Here is a 23,600-nt window from a genome sequence, read left to right as displayed (position 1 = left end):
CCAATCCGAATAGCACCCGTTGACCCCCACTCTCTGCCTCCTATTTGACAACCAATCTTCTATCCACGCTAACACCCTACCCCCAACTCCATGTCCCTCGACCTTCTGCAATAACCTCTTGTGCGGTACTTTGTCAAACGCCTTCTGAAAACCTAGAAAGACCACATCCACCGGCTCTCCTCTATCCACCACCCTAGACACATCCTCATAGAATTCCAGTAAATTTGTCAGACACGACTTCCCTTTAATGAAACCGTGCTGCGTCTGCTCTATCAAGCAATTCCCTTCAAGATGCCTTGCAATTTCCTCCTTAATGACAGATTCTAACATTTTACCTACCACAGACGTTGAACTAACCGGCCTATAATTCCCCGCCTTTTGCCTGGCACCCTTCTTAAACAACGGCGTAACATTAGCCGTTTTCCAATCATCCGGCACTTCCCCGGAATCCAGCGACGTCTGGAAAATAACCACCAAGGCATCCACTATCACCTCCGCCATTTCTTTCAGAACCCTCGGATGCATTCCATCCGGTCCTGGGGACTTGTCCACAATCAGCCCCTCCAGTCTGTCCAGCACCGCCTCTCTAGTAACAGTAATGTCATTAAGACCCTCCAGTCCTACCACCTTTCCATCGCTAACACCCGGCAAATTATTCACGTCCTCCTCCGTGAAGACAGAAACAAAAAAGTTATTCAATACCTTAGCCATATCCCCATCCCCTACCACTAGGTCCCCTTTCTCATCCTCTAAAGGACCAACGTTCACCCTAGCCAGCCTCTTCCTTTTTACATATTTATAAAAACTCTTGCTATCCTTTTTTATATTAAGCGCTAGCCCAGCTTCATAGTTTCTCCTACCCTTCTTTATCAACTTCTTTGTCAATCTTTGTTGACATTTAAACCTCTCCCAATCCTCTTCTCGCCCACTACTCTTAGCTACTCTAAATTCCTCCGCTTTTAATTTAACACTTTCCTTCACCTCCTTCGTTATCCACGGCTTATTACCTCTCTTCCTACGGTCCTTTTTGACCATCGGAATAAATTTCCGCTGAGCACCAAGAAAGATCTCCTTAAAGATCCTCCACTGCTCCTCAGCAGACCCTCCCTCCAACGCGCTCCCCCAGTCCACATTCGCCAATTCTTCTCTCATCCTACCGTACTCCCCTCTATTCAAACAAAGGACGCGTGTCCGGGAACCCACTTTCTCCTCCTCCATCTGCACCAGAAACTCCACCATACAATGATCACTCTCCCCAAGAGGATCCTTCACCGCAAGGTCCCTAATTCTACCCGCCTCATTACATAGCACCAGATCCAAGATAGCTCGCTCCCTCGTCGGCTCCAACACACACTGTTCGAGGAAACTATCCCGGCAGCATTCCAAGAACTCCTCCTCGAGCCCTCCACATCCAACATGGGTCGACCAATCAATATGCAGATTGAAATCCCCCATAACTACGGCCGTCCCATTCTTGCACGCCGCACTTATTTGCGCGTTAACAGCCCGCCCCACCTCCAGATCATTATTCGGGGGCCTATAGACGACACCCACCAGCGTCTTCCCCCCTTTGCTGTTCCTAATCTCCACCCACAACGATTCCACCCTCTGCTCCTTGGCTCCAATATCATCCCTTGCTACCACCGTGATGCTATCCTTAATCAGCAGAGCTACGCCCCCCCCTTTTCCCTCCTGCCTATCCTTCCTAAACACTTGATAGCCCTGTACATTCAGCTCCCAGTCCCTGTCACCCTGCAGCCACGTCTCTGTAATGGCCACCAGATCGTATCCATTTGTGTCGATCTGCGCCACCAGCTCATCCACTTTATTCCGAATGCTTCGTGCATTCAGATAAAGTGCCTTCATCCCAGCCTTCACCTGGACCCTATTTGCCGTAACGCCACCAACCATACTCACGCCCCCTACTCCCTCTATTATTGGGACATCCTCAGCCTCTTCCCTTACCTGTACCCTCTCCTTAACCTTAGACCTCGTAACATCACCTACCCTCGCACCCTCCCCCTCCCTAATTAGTTTAAAGCCCTGTCTACAGTCCTCTTTACTCGATTTGCCAGTACTCTGGTCCCAGTACGGTTCAGACCAACCCCATCCCGCCCGGAATAAGATTTTACCTGTTAAAAACCTGTTTAAAATAAGTTTAAAGCACTTTGTTCTTTGTAGAACTGTTTAAAGCATTTATTTATTGTATTTACTGCTTTAAGAATTCTGAGGGAGTGGTTAGAAGGCAGTTGTGGGCCAACAGCTTTAAATCAGCGCCAGGTTTAAAAGGAGGCCTGGTGTAGACAGCGGGCAAAGAGTTCCATAATTTTTCCCATTACTGACTGATGTTTAATTTGCTGAACATGTTCTGTCCCTCTTCTTAGAAATCATAGAAACCCTACAGTACAGAAGGAGGCCATTCAGCCCATCGAGTCTGCACCGACCACAATTCGACCCAGGCCCTACTCCCATATCCCTACGTATTTACCCACTAATCCCTCTAACCTACATATCTCATGACACTAAGGGGCAATTTAGCATGACCAATCAACCTAACCCGCACATCTTTGTGACTGTGAGAGGAAACCAGAGCACCTGGAGGAAACCTACGCAGATACAGGCAGTGACCCAAGCCAGGAATCGAACCCAGGTACCTGGAACTGTGAAGCAGCAGTGCTAACCACTGTGCTACTGTGTCACCCAATATATAGGAAATACTATTCACCATTAGTCCTCATTACTATTAACTATTCACCAGTTCTCTAACACTACAATTTTTTCTAATAACTTATTAAATATGAATAGTAATGCCTCTGCAATCTCTTCCTCTCATTATCCTAAATTATATGGATACAAACTATCCAGACAAAGTTTTATTCTCTTTGAGTTTTAGTTTGTTCAGTACATCATGTTTTTTTATTTAGATGCACTGTTCTCATTACCCATGTTATTATTGAATAGCATGGCTATCTGTTCCAACTCTGGTAAATACTAAGGAAAATATTTCTGCCACCTCTCTATAGTCCTTTGTGGTATTATCTTGTCAATTCCTTAATGGTCCAACTCCCAGCACATCATTCACTTCTTGTTGCTATGTACAAATAATATTTTACTCGTTGCTTTATGCTCTTTGGTCATTTAATTTCATAGTTCCCCTTGCTTTCCTAATTGTGCTTTTGTTAACTGTTCTCCACATTTCTTCCTAGTCCTTCATATCATGGAGTCTTATTCTGTCTATGTACTGAATATATATATCTCTTTCTGAACCCTCTATTTTTCTCTTATGTCTTTGTTCATTGATGAAGTGCCATTGATATTTAATTTGCATTTTTTTTCCTCCACTTCTGCTGAAAGCATTTGATTGCTTGCCATAGAGATAACCACATGTTCATATTGGCGGATAGTTTAGTTACCAATTTATGTGAGGTTCTGACATTGACAATCTAAAGTGAACCAGGGAGTGTGTATAAATCCTTGCAGAAATCTGTGACATTACTCATAGCTTCTCTCAAGTTTCACATACTGCAGAATTGAGGGTCTGGGCTGTGACTTTTCTTCTGCCTTGGACAGGCTGGAAAGTTGCACGGATAAATGCTTCAACCTCTTTATTGACTGGCCCTGAATGCACAGATCAGCGGGAGCGCTGAGCCATGACTTGTTGTCAGATGTGGCCAGGTTGGTACATATTGCTCGCTCACAGAACAACAGTGCACCTGCACCCTACATACTCTCCTCAACCAATGTCTACCCTGATTCCAGAAATCCCAAGTAGTCACCAGGTTAGTGCAAATTGCAGTCCATTCCTTTTTAGTTTGAACTGCTAGTGATCATTGACCCTGGGAGTCTCAAGATCCCTCATCTAAGGCACAGTAGCCTTCCCAATTGCATACTGAAGCCACAGGGGAACAGCTTGTAGCAGAACCAGCACAGATAAGAAAATAAGATATGACAGATATTATAAACTCACACCTGGTGATATGTAATGTGTAAATAAGACAGAAAGGAGACGTGTTCAGATCATCCTTTGCATAACCTCAAGACATTCCAAAGTGCTTTACAATTGATGAAGTATTTCTGAAGCATCGTCTCTGCTGCATTATGCTGGGAATGTGACAGACAATTTTGAACATAGCAAGGTTCCACAAACCTTAACGTGATAATGACAAGATAATTGTTTTAGTGACATTGCTTGTGAGATAGAGCACACGATGTGGATGAAATAAATTGCATTCTCCACTCTTGTCTTGTGGCAACAACAGCAGTGGCGGGCGTTAAAACTGCGCGCTAGCGAACAAGGTTGAATCACAAAGACCCTTTCCTCGACTGAATCTCGTCCCTGTTTTCCCATCTAAAAATAAAATGAAATTGCTAATAACATTCTTCAAAAAAAAAGCTGCTTCTTAAGCTTCTGGTAAGATGTCCTTAATGAGTTTTCAGACAACGATGCAGCAGTTTCACCCTGGGGAAAATTAAAACAACCATGTAGTAATTAGTTCACCCACTCAGCTGGAGTCAATTCAATGACGGAGCTAAACACTTTCAACATGGATTTTGAAGCATTTATTATGTTGACAGGTTCAGGGCAGCAGTTGGTGGCAGAAGACTATTCAGGAGTGTAGATTTCACCAGAGACCCTCACCAACTACCATCATTGTTTTTTAAATGTAAACAGGTTGCCTGCAATGCTATCAGCTGAACAGTGCTGGGTTCACAGGCGTGATGAAAATGAACATTTTGTACCTGCTATGAAGGACCAGTGCACTGCTCATCTGTGTATGCCACTGTCATGCAAGGGAAGTCATGGATCTGTGGGTTTAAGTGCATAAAATCATGAAGGATGGAACTAATCAACAAAATAAGTATAATTTCCAAACAACCTATGTAATTTTCAAAAGTGGAGTTGCGGTTCGCTGTTTTTTTTCGTTTCTGATTTTAAAATAACAGGCTTTTCGCAGAAGAGCGAATACTTTGATTATAATTTCATGGATCTATAAATCAGCCTTTAAAAAGTTGCAAATAACCATGAACTGAGCTGTTTAAATTCACTGGTCCACTTAACTTCTATAGTCTTTCGTTCTCCAGAGACGGATTAACATTCTTGCCCGTTACTTGATTAGTTCAGTGTCTGTTAAACCACTCGAGAGGCATGAAAGCAGCTTCGTAGCAGGAGAGGTCTGATTAGCTAAATTTCAGCTGGTAGGGCTAATTTAATCCAATAGAACTAATTCATTTAACTGAAACTGAAGAAGTCAAGTATTCCTTTCCAAAATAAACAAACAAACAAACAAGCAAACGCGAGGATGAGTACCCCAGCTTCTCACAGTGGGAAGCACATCCCATAGGCAAGCCTTGTGAAGGGAACCAACCTTTCAGATAGACAAGGAGTGGGATCAATTGTGAACTAAGACATGCAAGGTCAGGAGGAAATCTTCTGTTTCAGTCCATGGATTAAACGCTGGATCAAGAAGAGCAGGGAAACCAGCTTGTCTCATCTGAAATCAAAATAAATTTGCTTGTGTGTTTGAATATCGAGGGCTTTGTTCTGGACATCTCTCATTATCGCAAAAAATATAAAATATTTTTTAAAAAAGGGCATTTACCTGAGAACACAACATCTTCCCCCTTCCCAGCACAACTCACTCCTTCATTCATCTTATATACATATGTACATCCATTATTTCCACAAGAAATCATTAAATGTTGGAGTCAATTCCAGTGAATCAAACTGCATAATCAGATGCTTCTGTTGCAAGAGTTATTTAGTTGAAGCTGTGCTGATCAAATATACCAATTTGTAGCAACCACACTTCTGTCTGAGAACTGAAATGATTGCTTCCATTGAATTTTGTTTAATTTGTGTATTGCTAGCAAGAACCCTAAAAACTTTTATTTATATGTGAATGAGAGGATACATCTTCATTCTAGCTGTGAGTTTAAATAGTTGCTATGTAAAGATTGATCTCTTGAAAGGTAAATAAATGTTAGAAGTGGTTTTGTAGAGTTTTTTTAAAGTAAGTGACTCAGCTACAGAGGTTTTTGGCATGGATTCTAATCAGTAACGCATGACAAGTTCTTCAGAACAAAGTGATGGAAGGGCTTGTCGACAGTGCTATCAAGCAGCACTTAGTCAGAAATAACCTGCTCACTCACGCTCATTTTGCGTTCCGTCAAGGCCACTTAGTTCCTGGCCTCATTACTGTCTTTGTGCAAATATGGACAAAAGAGCTGAACTCACGAGGTGAGGTATTTTTATTTAATTCATTCAAGGGATGTGGGCTTCATTGGCTAGATCAACATTCATTGTCCATTGGTAATTGCCCTTGAAATAGCTGAATGTGCTGCCTTCTTGAAGTGCTTCAATCCATGTGGTGTAGTTATAACCACAATGCTGTTAGGGAGGGAGTTCCAGGATTTTGACACAGCGACAGTGAAGGAATGATGATATATTTCCAAGTCAGGATGGTGAGTGACTTGGAGGGGAGCTGCTAGGTGGTGCTGTTCCCATGTATCTGCTGCCCTTGTCATTCTAAGTGTCAGTGGTCTTGTGTTTGGAAAATGCTGCCTAAGGAGCTCTGAAGAGTTTCATCAGTGCATTTTGGAGATGGTACGCATGGCTGCCTCTGTCTATCCGTGCTAGAGAGGATTAATGTTTGTGGAAGGGAGGCTGATCAAGCAGGATGCTTTGTCCTGGATGGTGTCAGAGCTGTGCTCATCCAAGAAAGTGGAGAGTAGACTGTATCCCATCACACTCCTGGTTTGTGCTCCTAGGTTGGGAGTCATGCTTTGGAGAGGCAAGAGATGAGTTACTCACTGCAGATTCTATTCTGCTCTTGTGGCTACATTGTTTATTTGGCTAGCCCAAATCATATTCTAATCAATGGTAATTCCCAGGATGTTGATGATGGGGTTCCATGATAATACCATTGAATGTCAAGGGGTGATGGTTAGATTCTCTCTTGTTGGAGATAGTCATTGATTGACACTTGTGTGGTGTGAATGTTGTTTGCCACTTCTCAACCAAAGCCAGGCTATCCTCCAGATCTCTATTCATTTAGACATAGGCTGCTTCAATATCTGAGGAGCTGCAAAGGATGCTGAACATTGTGCAGTCATCAGCGAACAACCCCTCTTCTGACCTGATGTTGGAAGGAAGGTCATAGATGAAGAAATTAAAGATGGTTGGGCCTAGGACACCACAATGAGGAACACATACAGTGATGACCTGAAGTTGAGATGATGAGCTTCCAGCAACTATAACAATCTTCCTGATTCCAACAGTAGACAGCTTTCTCCCTGATTCTCATTGACTCCAGTTTTGCTAGGGTCCCTTGATGCCACACTTGGTCAAATGCTGCCTGGATGCCAAGGGTAGTCACCACACCTCTGATATTAACCTCTTTTGTTCATGTTTGAAACAAGACTGTAATTGGGGTCAGGAGCTGAGTGGTGCTGTCAGAACCCAAACTGAGGATCAGTGAGTAAGTTATTGCCAAGCAGGTGCCACTTGATAGTGCTATTGATGGCCCCTTTTGTCACTTTACTAATGATCAAGATTAGACTGATAGATAATTGGTCAGGTTGGATGTGTCCTGCCTTTAGTATACAGAGCATAGCTGGGCAATTTTCCATTTTGCTAAATAGATGTCAGTGTTGTAGCCATATGGGAACAGCTTGGCTAGATGTGTGACATGTTCTGGCACACAGGTCTTTAGTCTGGAATATTGTCATGGCCTATTGACTTTGCAGTATGAGTGCCTTCAGCTGTTCCTTGATTTCACATGGAGTGAACTGAACTGGGTGAAGACTGATGTCTGTGATGCTGGGGACCTCCAGAGAAGACTGAGATGGATCATCTGTAGGTATGACTGCCCATGATATCAAGGCAACATTTGACTGAGTGAGGCATTAAGTAACCCTTTTAAAACTGGAGTCAATAAGATTCAGGGAAAACGCTCCACACCTGGAGTCATACTAGCACAAAGGAAGATGGTTTCTAGTTGTTGTTGGTCAGTCATCTGAGTCCTGGGGCATTGCTGTAGGAGTTCCTCAGGGTAGTGTCTTAGACTCAACCATCTTCAGCTGTTTCATCAGTGATCTTCACTACATAAGGAGATCAGAAATGGAGAAATCCCTTGAAGATTGCAGAATGTTCACCAGCATTCAAGACCATTAAAGATTACACAGATACTGAACCAGTCTGTGCTCATATGCACAACGATCTGGATAATATCTAGACTTGAGCAGATGAGTAGCAATTTACATTCACACCACACAAGTGCCAGACAATGGCTACCTCCAGCAAGAGAGAATCTAACCATTTCCCCTTGACATGTCATGGCATTTCCATTGCTGAATCCTCCATTATCAATTTCCTAGGTTTATCATTGACCAGAAACTCAACTGGACCAGCCATACAAAAATTGTGGCTTCAACAGAATTCAGCAGAGAGTGACTCACTTTCTGACTTCCCAAAGCCTGTATACAATCAAAAGGTGCAAGTCAGGAACGTGATGGAATACTCCCCAAGTGCCTGGATGAGTACAGCTCCAGCAGCGTTGAAGAAGCTTGACAACATTGAGGACAAAATGTTGTGCACTACATCCACAACATTCAACATTCACAGCTTCCTCCACCAATGCAATGGCAGTAGTGTGTACCATCTACAAGATGCACTGAAGCATCTCATCAAAGTTCCTCCAACAACATCTTCCAAATCCGTTACTGCATTACTGCTGCCACCTCAAAGGTCAAGGTTAGTAAATGCATGGGAACACTACCTCCTGCAAGTTCTCCTTCAAGCCGCACACTATCCTGACTTGGAACTATATCACCATGGCTTCACTGTCGCTGGGTCAAAATCCTGGATCTTCCTCCTGAATAGCCCTGTGGATGTACCTGCAGCACACAGGCTACAATGGTTCAAGAAAGTGGTTCACTATCACTTTCTCAAGGGCAGTTAGGGATGGCCAATACAAATGCTGGCCTAACCAGCAATACCCATGAAAGTATAAACAAAAAATCTGACTCTGAAATAATCAACTTATCAGGGGAATTTTGGTATGTACTATAATGCCTCACCCCTGATTTTTTTCATTGCTATAGTGAAGCAGAGCTGTTACATTTAATTTTAAAAAGGCACATCCTAATACAATGCCTGTTGAATTAAATATAACATTAAGAAAAGGTAATGCTAAAACTCAATAATGAGTATTCCACTATCTGCTCTCTGCTCCAAACTCTTCTGTTGCTAGGAGAAAAGAATCCGACAGGTTTCTCAGCACACACTAAGATAGAATCCATAATGAAAAATTATGTTCTAATAACCATGATTCAACCTCAGCTTGATTAGAAGGCTAATCCATAACTTCGTGCTAAATGTTTGTTCAGGGTACATCAGTCGGATTTTTAACAATTAAAACATTTTTACAGGAATTAAAATTAGAAATTAGGATTTTATTTAATTGATTTTCACTGCATTTTCTCAATGATTGAGGAAAATACTTGTAAAGCTGACATTGATATCTTGAACAATTACGTGTCAGTAAACCAAATTTATTTGCATCTTACAATCTCTGCAAACTTGGCAATGAAAAGATTTGCCCTTCATTGGCAACTCTGTGAAAGTAGGTTAGTTCCCTGTAACACTGATGTCTTCAATGAATAATTGAACATCTGACACTATGCATATGGCTATCATTACATAACAAGTGGCAGTCTGCGCAGTGTAAATGCATCTGCCAGACTCAAATTGTGCTGTGAATCGAGTGATAAAGAAGCTCTGCCCATACATACGTGCATCTACTCACGGAAATCCATCCCCTGGTCAGGCTGATATTTCAATGTGGCTGAAAATAAGCATTATTCCACTTTGAGGAAAGAAAACGTCCTGAGATGGCGCACCAAATCAGCTTAAGCGAGTGGGATACACGACAACAGATGAAGTTTAATATGGAGAATTGTGAGGTTTGTACATTTCAGCAGTAAGAATAGATAAGCTGAAAAGAAGGGAAATTTCTAAATGTTGATGTGCAGAGAGACTTCTGCGCATTCTTCGAAGGAACATGAGAAGTTAGCTTGCAGCTTCAGTATGCAATTAGGAAGATGAATGGTTACGTTGGCCTATGCGGCAATGGGATTGGTGTACAGAAATAAGGATGTCTCATGACAATTACGTTTGACAAGGTGTTTGACAAGGTACCTCACAAGAGGTTATTGCAGAAGGTCAGGGGACATGGAGTTGGGGGTAGGGTGTTAGCGTGGATAGAGGATTGGTTGTCAAATAGGAGGCAGAGAGTGGGGGTCAATGGGTGCTATTCGGATTGGCGGTTGGTGACTAGTGGGGTGCCCCAGGGGTCGGTGCTGGGGCCTCAGCTATTTACCATTTATATAGATGATCTGGAGGAGGGAACCGAGTGCAGGGTGTCGAAATTTGCTGATGACACCAAGATTGGGGGAAAGGCAAATTGTGCGGAGGGTGTGGAGAGTCTGCAGAAGGATCTAGATAGGCTGGGCGAATGGGCCAGGAAATGGCAAATGGAATTTAATGTTGGCAAGTGTGAGGTGGTCCACTTTGGTAGGAAGAATGGTAGGAAGGACTATTACTTACGGGGCGAAAAACTGCAGCAGGCGACGGTGCAGAGGGACCTCGGGGTCCTTGTGCATGAGTCGCAAAAACCCAGCTTGCAGGTGCAGCAGGTGGTCAGGAAGGCGAATGGGATGCTGGCCTTCATAGCGAGGGGGATTGAATATAAAAGTAGGGAGGTCTTGCTGCAGCTGTATAGGGCATTGGTGAGGCCGCAGCTGGAGTACTGTGTGCAGTTTTGGGCGCCGCATCTGCGCAAGGATATTTTGGCCCTGGAGGGAGTGCAGAGGAGGTTTACTAGGCTGATACCGGAGTTGAGGGGATTGAGCTATGAGGAGAGGCTGAATAAACTAGGCTTGTACTCGTTAGAGTTTAGAAGAATGAGGGGAGATCTCATTGAGACGTATAAGATGATGAATGGGATGGATAGGATAGAGGTGGAGAGACTCTTCCCACTCAGAAAGGACAGTAGGACTAAGGGGCACAGCCTCAAGATAAAGGGGAGGCAGTTTAGAACGGAGTTGAGGAGGAACTTCTTCACTCAAAGGGTGGTGAATCTCTGGAATTCTCTGCCCGTTGAAGTGGTGGAGGCTGCCTCGCTAAATATTTTTAAGAAGCGGGTTGATGGGTTCTTGATAAGAGAGGGGATTAAGGGTTATGGGGAGAGGGCGGGAAAGTGGAACTGAGCCACGACAGATCAGCCATGATCTTATTGAATGGCGGGGCAGGCTCGAAGGGCTAGATGGCCTACTCCTGCTCCTATTTCTTATGTTCTTATGTTCTTAATTACACACAGATTTGGCAAGGTCACACCTGGAATACCACAGCTAGATTTCAGATTGCCCCACCCCACCCCATCACGTACTCTAGAGGTAACATTGGTTCTGAATGTATCAATTTTTTAAAAGGTCTGCTCCACTGTAATAACACAATCTGAGCAGCATAAACAGACTGAGAGTCTTAAACTATAGTGCCACAGGGAGAAGAAGTTCCATCCTCGAGAATTGTCAGTCCATTTAAATAGCCAGCTGCTCCAGCAGTACCAGCTGTGCCAGAACTCTGTACTGGGTTCTGCTGGGTCTGCAAGCAGGCATCCATTGATTGATTCTGGACCCAAATAAGTCCCAAGCATTTGGGAAGGAAAGGATCACCCTATATAGGGGGATGAGGTGGGTTAGTGCAGAGGGCGGTGCATTAGTGAGGCCAGGAGAGGAGGGACAAAAGGAGGGGGGAGAAATTACATCTTTGAGGGTGGTAGGAGGCCCTGAATTCATAGGTCATCCCATGATGGAAGTACCTTTCCTTCCTTTCAGCCTTTACAAAGAGCATTTTTAAAAATAGCTTTATACTCTGGCCCAACTGCCTCTGCCCAATTTTCAGTGCAAGCTGATTAAGGCAGTTAAATGCTATTTAATTGGACAATGGCCTGAAGCTAGGAGCCCTAATGGGTGCCCACTCTCTATTACTACCCTCTTTCTTCTACAATCAAGCCAGCTCTGTATCTACTTTGCCAGCTCACCTCTGATCCCATGCGACTTCACCTTTGCACCAGTCTGCCATGAGGGACCTTGTCAAAGGCCTTACTGAAGTCCATATAGAGAACATCCACTGTCCTACCTTGTCAATCAATAACTTGCCAGGTAGCTTGTGGAGGGTGGTATTGCGCATGTGCAGATCCCTAGTTCTACACAGATACATTAACAGAAGTAGGGGTATGACAGGGAGAGAGCTGTCAGGCCCCTGCTACTGCCCTAATGGGTGCCTCACCCACCCCTTACATGATGGGGAATGGGTCAGGGGTGGACAGGAACAAGTTGGGCTAGCCAGTCAATGGGGGAGAGGAGGTGAAGCCTTAAGTGGTCAGGTCACCTTCATGTCTATGTGGTATGGGGTGGGGGAGCCTGTTCTCTCAGTGGTAGGTGGGGAGGATCTCCCTCTGAGCTGAGGTGTTGGGCTGCTCTGCTGGTCAGTTGTGGGTGGTGGGGGCACCTTTCCCTTTGATGGGGGGAAGGTGGCTTGTCTCTGAATGTTGCGATCGGGGTGTCTTATAAAAGTACTCCTGCCAACGAGAAACACAGAGTGTTTCCTGTTCGGGTTAACGATCTGTGAAAAGCTGGGCTGGCCATCGTGTTTTACACAATGTTTAATTTTGCATTGATTAGGCGGGTGAATCCCACCTGACAGGTGCTGTTAACCTGAACAGGAAACACTCTGGTTTTCTCGCTGGCAATCTTACTGTGCAATCTGGTGCATTACACCCACAGGATGGAATTTTGTGAGATTTTCTCCTAAGTGTTCAGCTAGTCTGAAAATGGAAGAGTTCCAGATCAGTTTTTTGAGCAAGTTTTCATGCCCAATCTTATGCACTATATCTCTGAAATGTTGGACTAGTCTGTTTCAGGCCAGAGAGGCTATGGGCAGCGCATAAAGAACAAAAGAACAAAGAAAATTACAGCGCAGGAACAGGCCCTTCAGTCCTCCAAGCCTGCATCAATCATGCTGCCCGACTAAACTAAAACCCCCCTACACTTCTGGGGACCATATCCTCCTTTTCCCATCCTATTTATGTTTTGTCAAGACGCCCCTTAAAAGTTGCTACTGTATCTGCTTCCACTATCTCCTCCAGCAGTGAGTTCCAGGCATCCACCACTCTTTGTGTAAAAAACTTGCCTCATACATCTCCATTAAACCTTCTCCCTCGCACTTTAAACCTATGCCCCCTAGTAATTGACTCTTCCACCCTGGGAAAAAGCTTCTGACTATCGACTCTGTCCATGCCCCTATAATTTTGTAGACTTCTATCAGATCGCCCCTCAACCTGTGTTGGTGCAGTGAGAACAAACCAAGTTTCTCCAACCCCTCCTCATAGCTAATGCGCCCCTTGTCAGGCAACATCCTGGTAAATCTTTTCTGTACCCTCTTCAAAGCCTCTACATCTTTCTGGTAGTGAGGTGACCAGAATTGAACACTATATTCCAAGTGCAGCCTAATTAAAGTTCTACAAAGCTGCAACACGACTTGTCAATTTTTAAACTCAATGCCCCGATGAAGACAAGCATGCCGAATGCTTTCTTAACTACCATCTCCTTCATTGCAACTTTCAGTGACCTGTATTCCTGTACACCCAGATCACTCTGCCTGTCATTACTCTTAAGGCTTCTGTCATTTACTATATATTTGCTATTGGCATTATACCTTCCAAAATGCATCACCTGAAATTTGTCCAGATTAAACTCCATCTGCCATCTCTCCACCCAAATTGCCAAATGATCTATATCCTGCTATATCCTCCAATGGCCCTCATTGCTATCCACAAATCTACCAACATTTGTGGCATCCGCAAACTTACTAATCAGACCAATTATATTTTCCTCCAAATCATTCATATATATTACAAACAACAAAACTCCCAGCACTGATCCCTGAGGAACGCTACTTGTCACAGCCCTCCATTCAGAAATGCACCTTCCACTGCTATCTCCTGTCTTCTATGATCAAGCCAGTTCTGTATCCACCTTGCCAGCTCACCTCTGATCTCATGTGACTTCACCTTCTGCACCAGTCTGCCATGAGGGACTTTGTGAAAGGTCTTACTGAAGTCCACGTAGAGTACATCCACTGTCCTTCCCTCATCAATCAATAACTTGCCTGACAGCCTGTAGAGGGTGGTATTGTGCCTGTAGAGGGTGGTATCCCTGGTTCTGCACAGGAACATTAACAGTAGTCGGGATCTGAAAGGGAGAGAGCCGTCAGGCTCCTGCTGCTGCAGACAGTGTCAACTAGCTCACCCCCACAATCGCAGGGGCCTACGGCCCAAGTTGCAACACCTGTCAACCCCTCCCCATCACCCAGACCAATCATGGCCTCTTATTTTTGTCCCTCATTATCAAGGACCCCCTCCTTCCCCCATTTATTGTAGACCCCGTCCCTCCCCCACCAACTGCATGCAGAGAGGCAGCAAACGCACCCCTCTCCCCTCAGTCCTTGCCCGCATTAGACCCACCCCCACATGCCCTGCCCCATTGGCCCTACCCCTGGAATTGCCTCCACAAACCCCTCCCCCCCTCTGTAGGCCCTGCTCCCCATTGACTCCACTCCCTAGCATTGTCAGGTGGGCATTGCCCAAGTACTGGGCAAGCATTGCCTAGGTTCCAGGATGGCACTGCCAGTCTAACACTGCCCAAGAGGCACCCCTACCCTGCACTAGGTTACCCAGGGGGCCTGAATGGTCTCTGGTTCCACTGGTGAGGCCAACGGTTCCCTTCTCATGGGGAGTCAGTGCTTTCCTTGCTAGAGAGAACTCCCTGCAAGACCTTAAAGGCAAGCGGACCAGAATGACTGAGTGCTGGGCTCACTAAATACATGAAAATGAACAAACACCTGGATTTAAATGAATTAATCAGGCTCTCGCCCACTTTTGGGAAGAGCCTGACTGCACTGGAAATCCGGCTGTTGTAAAATCGTGCCGGTCATGAAAACCGGCATCATTTGTGCCGGCAGCTTTCCGCCCAATTTTACGGCATTCTGTCAAATTCCGCCCATAGTCTCACGTTCTGATTTAGTCTCATATCCTTTCACACAAACTCGCATATAGAGACAATATAAATTTAACAGAACTTTTGATAGTTGTCCTTTGGCTTACCCTTCATAATTTGAAAAGAAGAGCTTTGAGCAGAAACTGCTTGCAAATTCAGTCAGTCTTATTGATTGAATGGTATGGACACAACTTGAGATATTAAGCTTGTTCAATGGCACAATCCAGATTCATCTCGTATAATCACAGCTCAGAAGAGAGGTTGTGGCCTTCGAGTCAAAATGACACTTTTAACATTAGCAATACCTATCACAACGCTCAATAGGAGTGTAAGAGGGAATACAGATGCTTTAGATTTTAATGAAACATGCATCCCGTTGATTGAGATTTATAGATAATAGCTATGCTTGAGTGCTGTAACTAAACACACAAGAAACCCAAATCAATTGGACAAATCTTGTTTAAAGGGTAACTTTAGCGATTGATACCAGTGGACCATCTGACTCTAAGACTAAAGTTAAAAGTCCTCTTTCAGTATGTTGTTTAAGAAGGGTGCCAGGCAAAAGGTGGGGAATTATAGGCCGGTTAGTTTAACGTCTGTGGTAGGTAAAATGTTAGAATCTGTCATTAAGGAGGAAATTGCAAGGCATCTTGAAGGGAATTGCTTGATAGAGCAGACGCAGCACGGTTTCATTAAAGGGAAGTCGTGTCTGACAAATTTACTGGAGTTCTATGAGGATGTGTCTAGGGCGGTGGATAGAGGAGAGCCGGTGGATGTGGTCTTTCTAGATTTTCATAAGGCGTTTGACAAAGTACCTCACAAGAGGTTATTGCAGAAGGTCGAGGGACATGGAGTTGGGGGTAAGGTGTTAGCGTGGATAGAGGATTGGTTGTCAAATAGGAGGCAGAGAGTGGGGGTCAACGGGTGCTATTCGGATTGGCGGATAGTGACTAGTGGAGTGCCCCAGGGGTCGGTGCTGGGGCCTCAGCTTTTTACCATTTATATAGATGATCTGGAGGAGGGAACTGCGTGTAGAGTGTCGAAATTTGCTGATGACACCAAGATTGGGGGAACGGCAAATTGTGCGGAGGGTGTGGAGAGTCTGCAGAAGGATCTAGATAGGCTGGGTGAATGGGCCAGAAAATGGCAAATGGAATTTAATGTTGGCAAGTGTGAGGTGGTCCACTTTGGTAGGAAGAATGGTAGGAAGGACTATTACTTACGGGGCGAAAAACTGCAGCAGGCGACGGTGCAGAGGGACCTCGGGGTCCTTGTGCATGAGTCGCAAAAACCCAGCTTGCAGGTGCAGCAGGTGGTCAGGAAGGCGAATGGGATGCTGGCCTTCATAGCAAGGGGGATTGAATATAAAAGTAGGGAGGTCTTGCTGCAGCTGTATAGGGCATTGGTGAGGCCGCAGCTGGAGTACTGTGTGCAGTTTTGGGCGCCGCACTTGCGCAAAGATATTTTGGCCTTGGAGGGAGTGCAGAGGAGGTTTACTAGGCTGATACCGGAGTTGAGGGGGTTGAGCTATGAGGAGAGGCTGAATAAACTAGGCTTGTACTCGTTAGAGTTTAGAAGAATGAGGGGAGATCTCATTGAGACGTATAAGATGATGAATGGGATGGATAGGATAGAGGTGGAGAGACTCTTCCCGCTCAAAAAAGACAGTAGGACTAGGGGGCACAGCCTCAAGATAAAAGGGGGCCAGTTTAGAACGGAGTTGAGGAGGAACTTCTTCACTCAAAGGGTGGTGAATCTCTGGAATTCTCTGCCCGTTGAAGTGGTGGAGGCTGCCTCGCTAAATATTTTTAAGACGCGGGTTGATGGGTTTTTGATAGGAGAGGGGATTAAGGGTTATAGGGAGAGGGCGGGAAAGTGGAACTGAGCAGCGACAGATCAGCCATGATCTTATTGAATGGCGGGGCAGGCTCGAAGGGCTGGATGGCCTACTCCTGCTCCTATTTCTTATGTTCTTATGTTCTTATGTACATGTGCATGAAAATAACTGACACATTTATTTAGCACATTTGATGTAAAAGGCAATCAATTCCTTGCACTTTCCCTCCTACCCCTCCATGTCTAATAATTTACTGATTCACTTCCTCTCAACTTGCAAATGTTTTCTCTATTTTACAAGTTCACATTCACAGGCTTTTGCAGAAAATCATAATTTTATAAGGTCAAGTGAAATGTAAGCATAAAACAAGGATGGGTCAGAAAATGATTTGTGCTTGCTGACCGTGCTTTCTTGTCCTGTTTTCTGTTGCACTCTTGACTGTCTGAAACATGCACCAGAGATGTAAAAGCTGAAGAAAACAGATGACTGTGATCGATTTGAAGAAGTGCTGTTCCATTCAGAGCTAAAAAATAAATCAAAGCACTTCTGTGTATAAAAACAGACTTGCTTGAACAGAGAAAAGTATTACATTATAGAAAATGCCAACAACATTATCTCAGATGACCACCTGACTCTGTTGACATTGAAATAAAAACCTTACGTAGATCATTCTTCTTAGTTATCTGTGCTGTACATATATTTGCTGAACATGCTAAATTACCACTAATCAGTTTAATTCTTTTTAAATCAAACTACATGCATTGCACAATGAGGTCAAGGGTAATTAGTAAAATAGTCACGATCTTAATGTGAGCCTCACTCACAACAATGAATCTTGCATCCACTCACAAAAGTCCATTCTTATGATGTTCAACCTGGTCATTAGGAATCTGAGCATGCCACCATTATGTTTAATTGTTAACCCAGACTGTCAGCTCACGATATGAATTAGGATTGCTACCAGATGGACTGAAGTTGCCATCGCAACTTTGTGAACTTAATAGCCCAGATCTTGTGGCCCTAATAACTGAGAAATTTGCCACTGGTTAGGGTCATAACAGCACAGCAATTTCTGAGGAGCCCACTTGCACTCAACTCTGGATGAAATGATGTGCCTGAATGGGCTCCAGAGGAAGTTATGTAATAGTTCAACTAGGACGTGTCAGGGTGAACATGTGGGCTCATTGCCCTGTGCTTAGTCTGTTTTCTCATTGATTTATTCAGGGCTGATTCAAACAGGTATAAAACCTGTTCATGAGCACAGTGCTTTAAATCAGTAAAGCAGTAAAGTGTTGCCAGCATCCTCAACAACCTTGGCAATAATTCCTTTCCCCCAACATCACCCTAACTCCTCTCCATCAATTCTACTCCCACCAACACTCCCACCAACACCCCCCCCCCTCCCCCATCACCAGACTCCCAGCTCTGCTATCCTCCAACACCTGGTACACCCGGCCACTTTCAGTTCCACATTGCACACCTGGCTATTCAGCACCCCTTTCTCCCCCAGCTTTGAGTGTGTCTTGGGGAGCTGCAAGTAAAAACTGAACAAATGAGAGACTGAAAATGATTGAAAACTGCTTACGAGCAATCTGCAGATAGGCCATTAATTCCGAGATTGTCACTGTGTAAGAGAATATCTGTACCTCATGACGTTAGGGAATTGTGGCTTTGCTGGAAATTGTGGCTTTCCCTTTCAAAAGTTACTAATGAAGTTCCTTGCCCAACACTTTCAAAGAGAACTTCTCAAATCAGAACAACTAGTCCAGTCTTAGTTCAAAGTCACTTGATTACAACTTAAAACTACTTCATGAGTAACTAAATTACTACTGCCCTCTCCTTTGATTGGTTCTTTCTTCCAGTTATATTTTTTCAGCATAGTGATGGTTTATTTTATAAAGTTTCACTGTAGAGCAAAATGGATACTGTAGAAACAGTCACCCTTAATTTCTGACCAGGAGTTACTTGTTATTTCACCATTTGATTGGATCTCTAAATCAGGTTCCAAGCTTTTAATTGCAGTTGCATTTTGTATAGTCTTATGGTCCCTTTGAAATAGGGCTTTCATTGTGCAAATTCATTCCACTGATAATGAGAAAACTTTCATCCCCTCAATCTGAACTGGATACAGTCCAAATACCTGATGTGAAAGGCAAGTCTGATCCTACCACCCTCTCACATCTCCTGAATTTCATTATACCGGAAAGCTGAGTTTGAACATGCTTATAATGGGAACAAATGAATAATTCCATATCATCAACTGGATACAAAACAGTAATAGATCAGTGTTCTTCTCGTGAAGTTGATCAATAGTCAATCAATTTTGCAAGACCCAAAACATTATCCTTGCAGCCTAAGTATATTTTATTGTTTTTTTTTAGAAAAACATTTGTTAGTTGTAATTATATGCCGTTCTCCCTTTCCATCGCTGGAAACAACAGGCAATTTAAAAATCCTTCCAGATAAAACGCCAACTTCTTTGTTAAAGAACTTTTACATTGTTCAACACCAAAACACATTGCAGTCATTGATTAAAATAAAGTTAATTGTTTGAATTTATTTTCTAAGTGCCCTTGATGAGATGGTATGATAATTGTTGCCTTTCTTCTTGGTTGCGCAGCGAAGATTGGTGAAGATTAAATTCTTTGTTTATGAATTACCCATGCTTATTTGTTAGTAGATGAACATTGTTTGTAGAAGAAAGGCATTGTTTTTCAAAAACACAACATTCAACTCTTGCAAAGCACTCTTTTACAAAAGAGAAATATATGTCAGAAATCTACAACAACAACACATAATTCTGCCATCCCATTTACCACTTGCGCTTGCATCAGGTTGAAATTGCTGTTGAATTGTTTTAGTGCAATATCCTTGGAAACATTATGGTTCTCACATGTGTGAAGCAAGCAATATATGAGAACACACTCAAACTTTAGTGCTGAATACAAGCGATCCTTGGACTTATGACACAATTGGTTCCTGAAAACGGTGTCGTAAGTCGAAAAGCCGCAAGTTAGAACTGGTTTTCGCGTAGCAACAATGTTATAAATGGGGGAATTGGTTCCCCAAGGCACGAGACCCTATTTCACTGAATAGTGAAAATTTTGTCGGATCTTGTTCAGTATAATTGCCTTACAGGAATGAATATTGCACAATATAATAGTGCCTTTCCAAGGCACTTCTATATTGTATCTGAGAAGTAATTTTCCCTTTCTGATGTTATGAAAGGTGGAATATAAAGGAACATAACAATTGGTAAAGACCCACTGTTCACTGGCATGGAGTCCTAAAGGCAAAACCAGTAAGGTTGAAAAAGAGTGTCAATTTATAAACGTCATAAGTGTCATTGTTCATAACTTGAACATTGTAAAGTCAAGGATTGCCTGTATAGAGTTTTATGGAGTTTTATGGATTGTTGATCTGTTATAATTGTTTGTAACACTAATTATTGAGAAGTCACCCTAGTAAGAAAAGAATAGTTTATCAATTGAGATATGTTAATTTGTTATACCACAGTCATGGCTCAAATGTCATCCAGAAATCCTTGTGTTATTAAAGAGAAGGTGTAAAAAGTATGAATCAGGTGAGTGACAATGTTCACATAGAAACATAGAAATTAGGAGCAGCATTAGGCCATTCAGCCCATTAATTGCCCTCTGCCATTCATTTTGATCATGGCTGGTCATTGAATTCAATATCCTGATTCCCCCCTTATCACCACATCCCTTGATTCCTTTAGTTTATTGTTAGAATCTTACGAGAATTTGACAGAGCGTCAGTTTCATTGTTAAAAACGGAATGATTTCCACTAATGCCGCCAGGGGGGTTTCTGACCAAATCCCATCCCATTCAGGAGAATTCTTATGCGCGCAAGAATCACACAGCATTCACAGCATGCTCCCTCTGATTTATCTGCTCTGCCATAGCTTAATCATTGCAATCACTGGAGAGTCCCGCATAAATGACTCCCCAGCACTTGTTCTAGTTTATCCAAGGGGCTGGTAGCCACAAAGCCCACACCTCACTGTTTAGAGGGAGCCCTGACCAGACTGCTGTCAGCAGAGATGGGGTGTTCTCCATCTCTGCTACAGAAGAAGGTAACCAATACTGCTTGGGAAGCAATGCAGTCTTTGTGAGTGCCAGCTCACTGCAAAAGAGGATGGGACTGCAGTGTGACTGTAACTTTAAGGATCACAGGAATTCAGTGTCCTCTGGTGTCATGGGGTGCCAGCTCATGCAATATGTGGCACAGCTGGTCCACAGCCCTTGGGACAGAGGCAGCCTTTTCCAGTACTGAGGCTCGGACATCTGAACATATTAGTATCTTTGTCGGAAGATTTTAGTAAGAAGTCTCACAACACCAATTTGAAGTCCAACGGGTTTATTTGGTAGTAAACGCCACTAGCTTTCAGGGTTTGCCCCTTTGTCAGGCGACTGGGAGTTCTGATCACAAACAGACCATATAAAGGCACACACAGTTTACAGAATACTGATTAGAATGCGAGTCTTTACAGCTAATCAAGTCTTAAAGGTACAGACAATGTTAGTGGAGAGACCATTAAGCATAGGTAAAAGAGATGTGTATTGTCTCCAGACGGGACAGTAAGTGAGATGTTGCAAGCCCAGGCAAGTCATGGGGTTTACAGATAGTGTGACATGAATCCAAGATCCCAGTTGAGGCCGTCCTCATATGTGCGGAACTTGGCTATTAGTTTCTGTTCAGCAACTCTGCACTGTCATGTGTCATGAAGGCCACCTTGGAGAATGTTTACCTGAAGATCAGAGGCCAAATGCCTGTGAACGCTGAAGTGTTCGCCAACAGTCTTGTCTGGTGATTTTCAAGCAGTGTTCATTCATCCACTGTCGTAGCGTCCGCATGGTCTCCCCAATGTACCATGCCTCGGGACATCCTTTCCTGTAATATATCAGGCTGACAACGTTGGCCAAGTTGCAAGAGTATGTGCCATGTACCTGGTGGATGGTGTTCTTATGTAAGATGATGGCATCCGTGTTGATGATTTGGCAGTCTTGCAGTGGTTTCTGTGGCAGGGTTGTCTGGTATTGTGGTCACTGTTCTCCTGAAGGCTGGGTAGTTTGCTGTGGACAATGATCTGTTTGAGGTTGTGCGGTTGTTTGAAGATTCTAGGCCAGGGCGGCACGGTGGCATAGTGGGTAGCACTGCTACCTCACAGCTCCAGGGACCTGGTTTTGATTCCTAGCTTGGGTGATTGTGTGAGGTTTTCACATTCTATCCATGTCTGCATGATTTCCTTCAGATGTTCCAGTTTCTTCCCACTGTCCAAAGGTGTTCTGGTTAGATACATTGGTCACGCTAAGTTGCCTCTTAGTATACTGGGCTGTTTAGATTAAAAGAATTAGCGAGGTAAATAAGTGGGGTTGCGGGGATAGGTCTGAGATGGGATCATTTTCAGTGCAGACATGATGGACCGAATACATCCTTCTGCACTGTAGGGATTCTATGATGCTGACTCTCATGTTGCTCCTTTGCTCCTTCTCCCTGGATAGTTGCAGGCCTGTGTCTTTGTCCCTGCTGCTGGTCAATTGCTATTAGCAGAAAGGCCAACTCTGCAGGCATCACCTGAATCATACACTGAAAGAGGGAGGACACAATAGTGAACTATGAGGAGTCCTACCACAGCCCTGACCCTCACCCCTCCATGCCTCTGTGGCTTCCACCCAAGCGCTTCCCATTCACTATGTGAATATCTGCTCTCCCTTCCAACATCCCCTCTGCCATAACAGCCATATCCCAGCATTATTTCCCCTGTAAACCACCAGGGTGAATAGCACAGAGCTTCCCTTTTCTCATGCCATGTAACCCGTCCATTCCTCCTCCTCCACCCTCCCGACCTCGAGCTGTATTTATCTATTTTCCAAGCATTCTCCCTGGTGAACCTTAAGAGTTGAACAGGCTGAGGAGAAATGTCTGCATATGCGCTCACCTCCGCTATCCCCCTCGGAGGTGAAGACTGCAGGTTGACCCTTATTTAGAGTTGTCGTAAATGGCGCGAGCTTGATGTCACGCTGGCATCTGCTGAATATTCGATGTGGGCTCAATGTCTGGAGTAAGTGCTTGATAATGAGATGCTAATGTATTAAAATGAGGTTCCCTGCATTCTGCAATATGTTCCAAATCACTCCGTCGACAAGAATCATTCTTTTCAAAATGCTTCATGCTGTGGGGAGAGCTGAAGAATCCCGCCCTCTCTTTCCACAGTTGCTGCCAACCTGCTGAGTTTTTCCAGCATTTCCTATTTTATTTGATGTCAATATTCATTTCCCTGATATAGAATGGACTGGATTTTATGGAGTGTCTTATTCTCCATGCCTCTGACTGAAAGGTTGGTCATGAGCTTGCCTCCGTAAAAACCATGCCCACAGGCATTGTGTGCTGGGAGCCGCCCAACACTGGGACCAAAGGCAGTCAGAACAAAGAAGGGGTGAGCGAGACTGGATTTCAAGGCAAGTGTGGAGGCAGGTCAGGCTGGCAGGCTGCAGTGAAGGAGGATGAGGGAGATGGTTGTGGGTGGGAGAGGGGTGGGTGGGGGCTGGTGTTGAGAGGCAAGGCAAAGGGTAAAGGGGCGAGTGATCTTGCGGGGAAATAGGAGCTGGTGTTTACCTCCAA

Source organism: Carcharhinus amblyrhynchos, chromosome 4, assembly GCF_965287045.1.
Source record: "Carcharhinus amblyrhynchos chromosome 4, sCarAmb.v2.hapA, whole genome shotgun sequence".
NCBI lineage: Eukaryota > Metazoa > Chordata > Chondrichthyes > Carcharhiniformes > Carcharhinidae > Carcharhinus > Carcharhinus amblyrhynchos.
Note: the sequence above shows the minus strand (reverse complement) of the source record.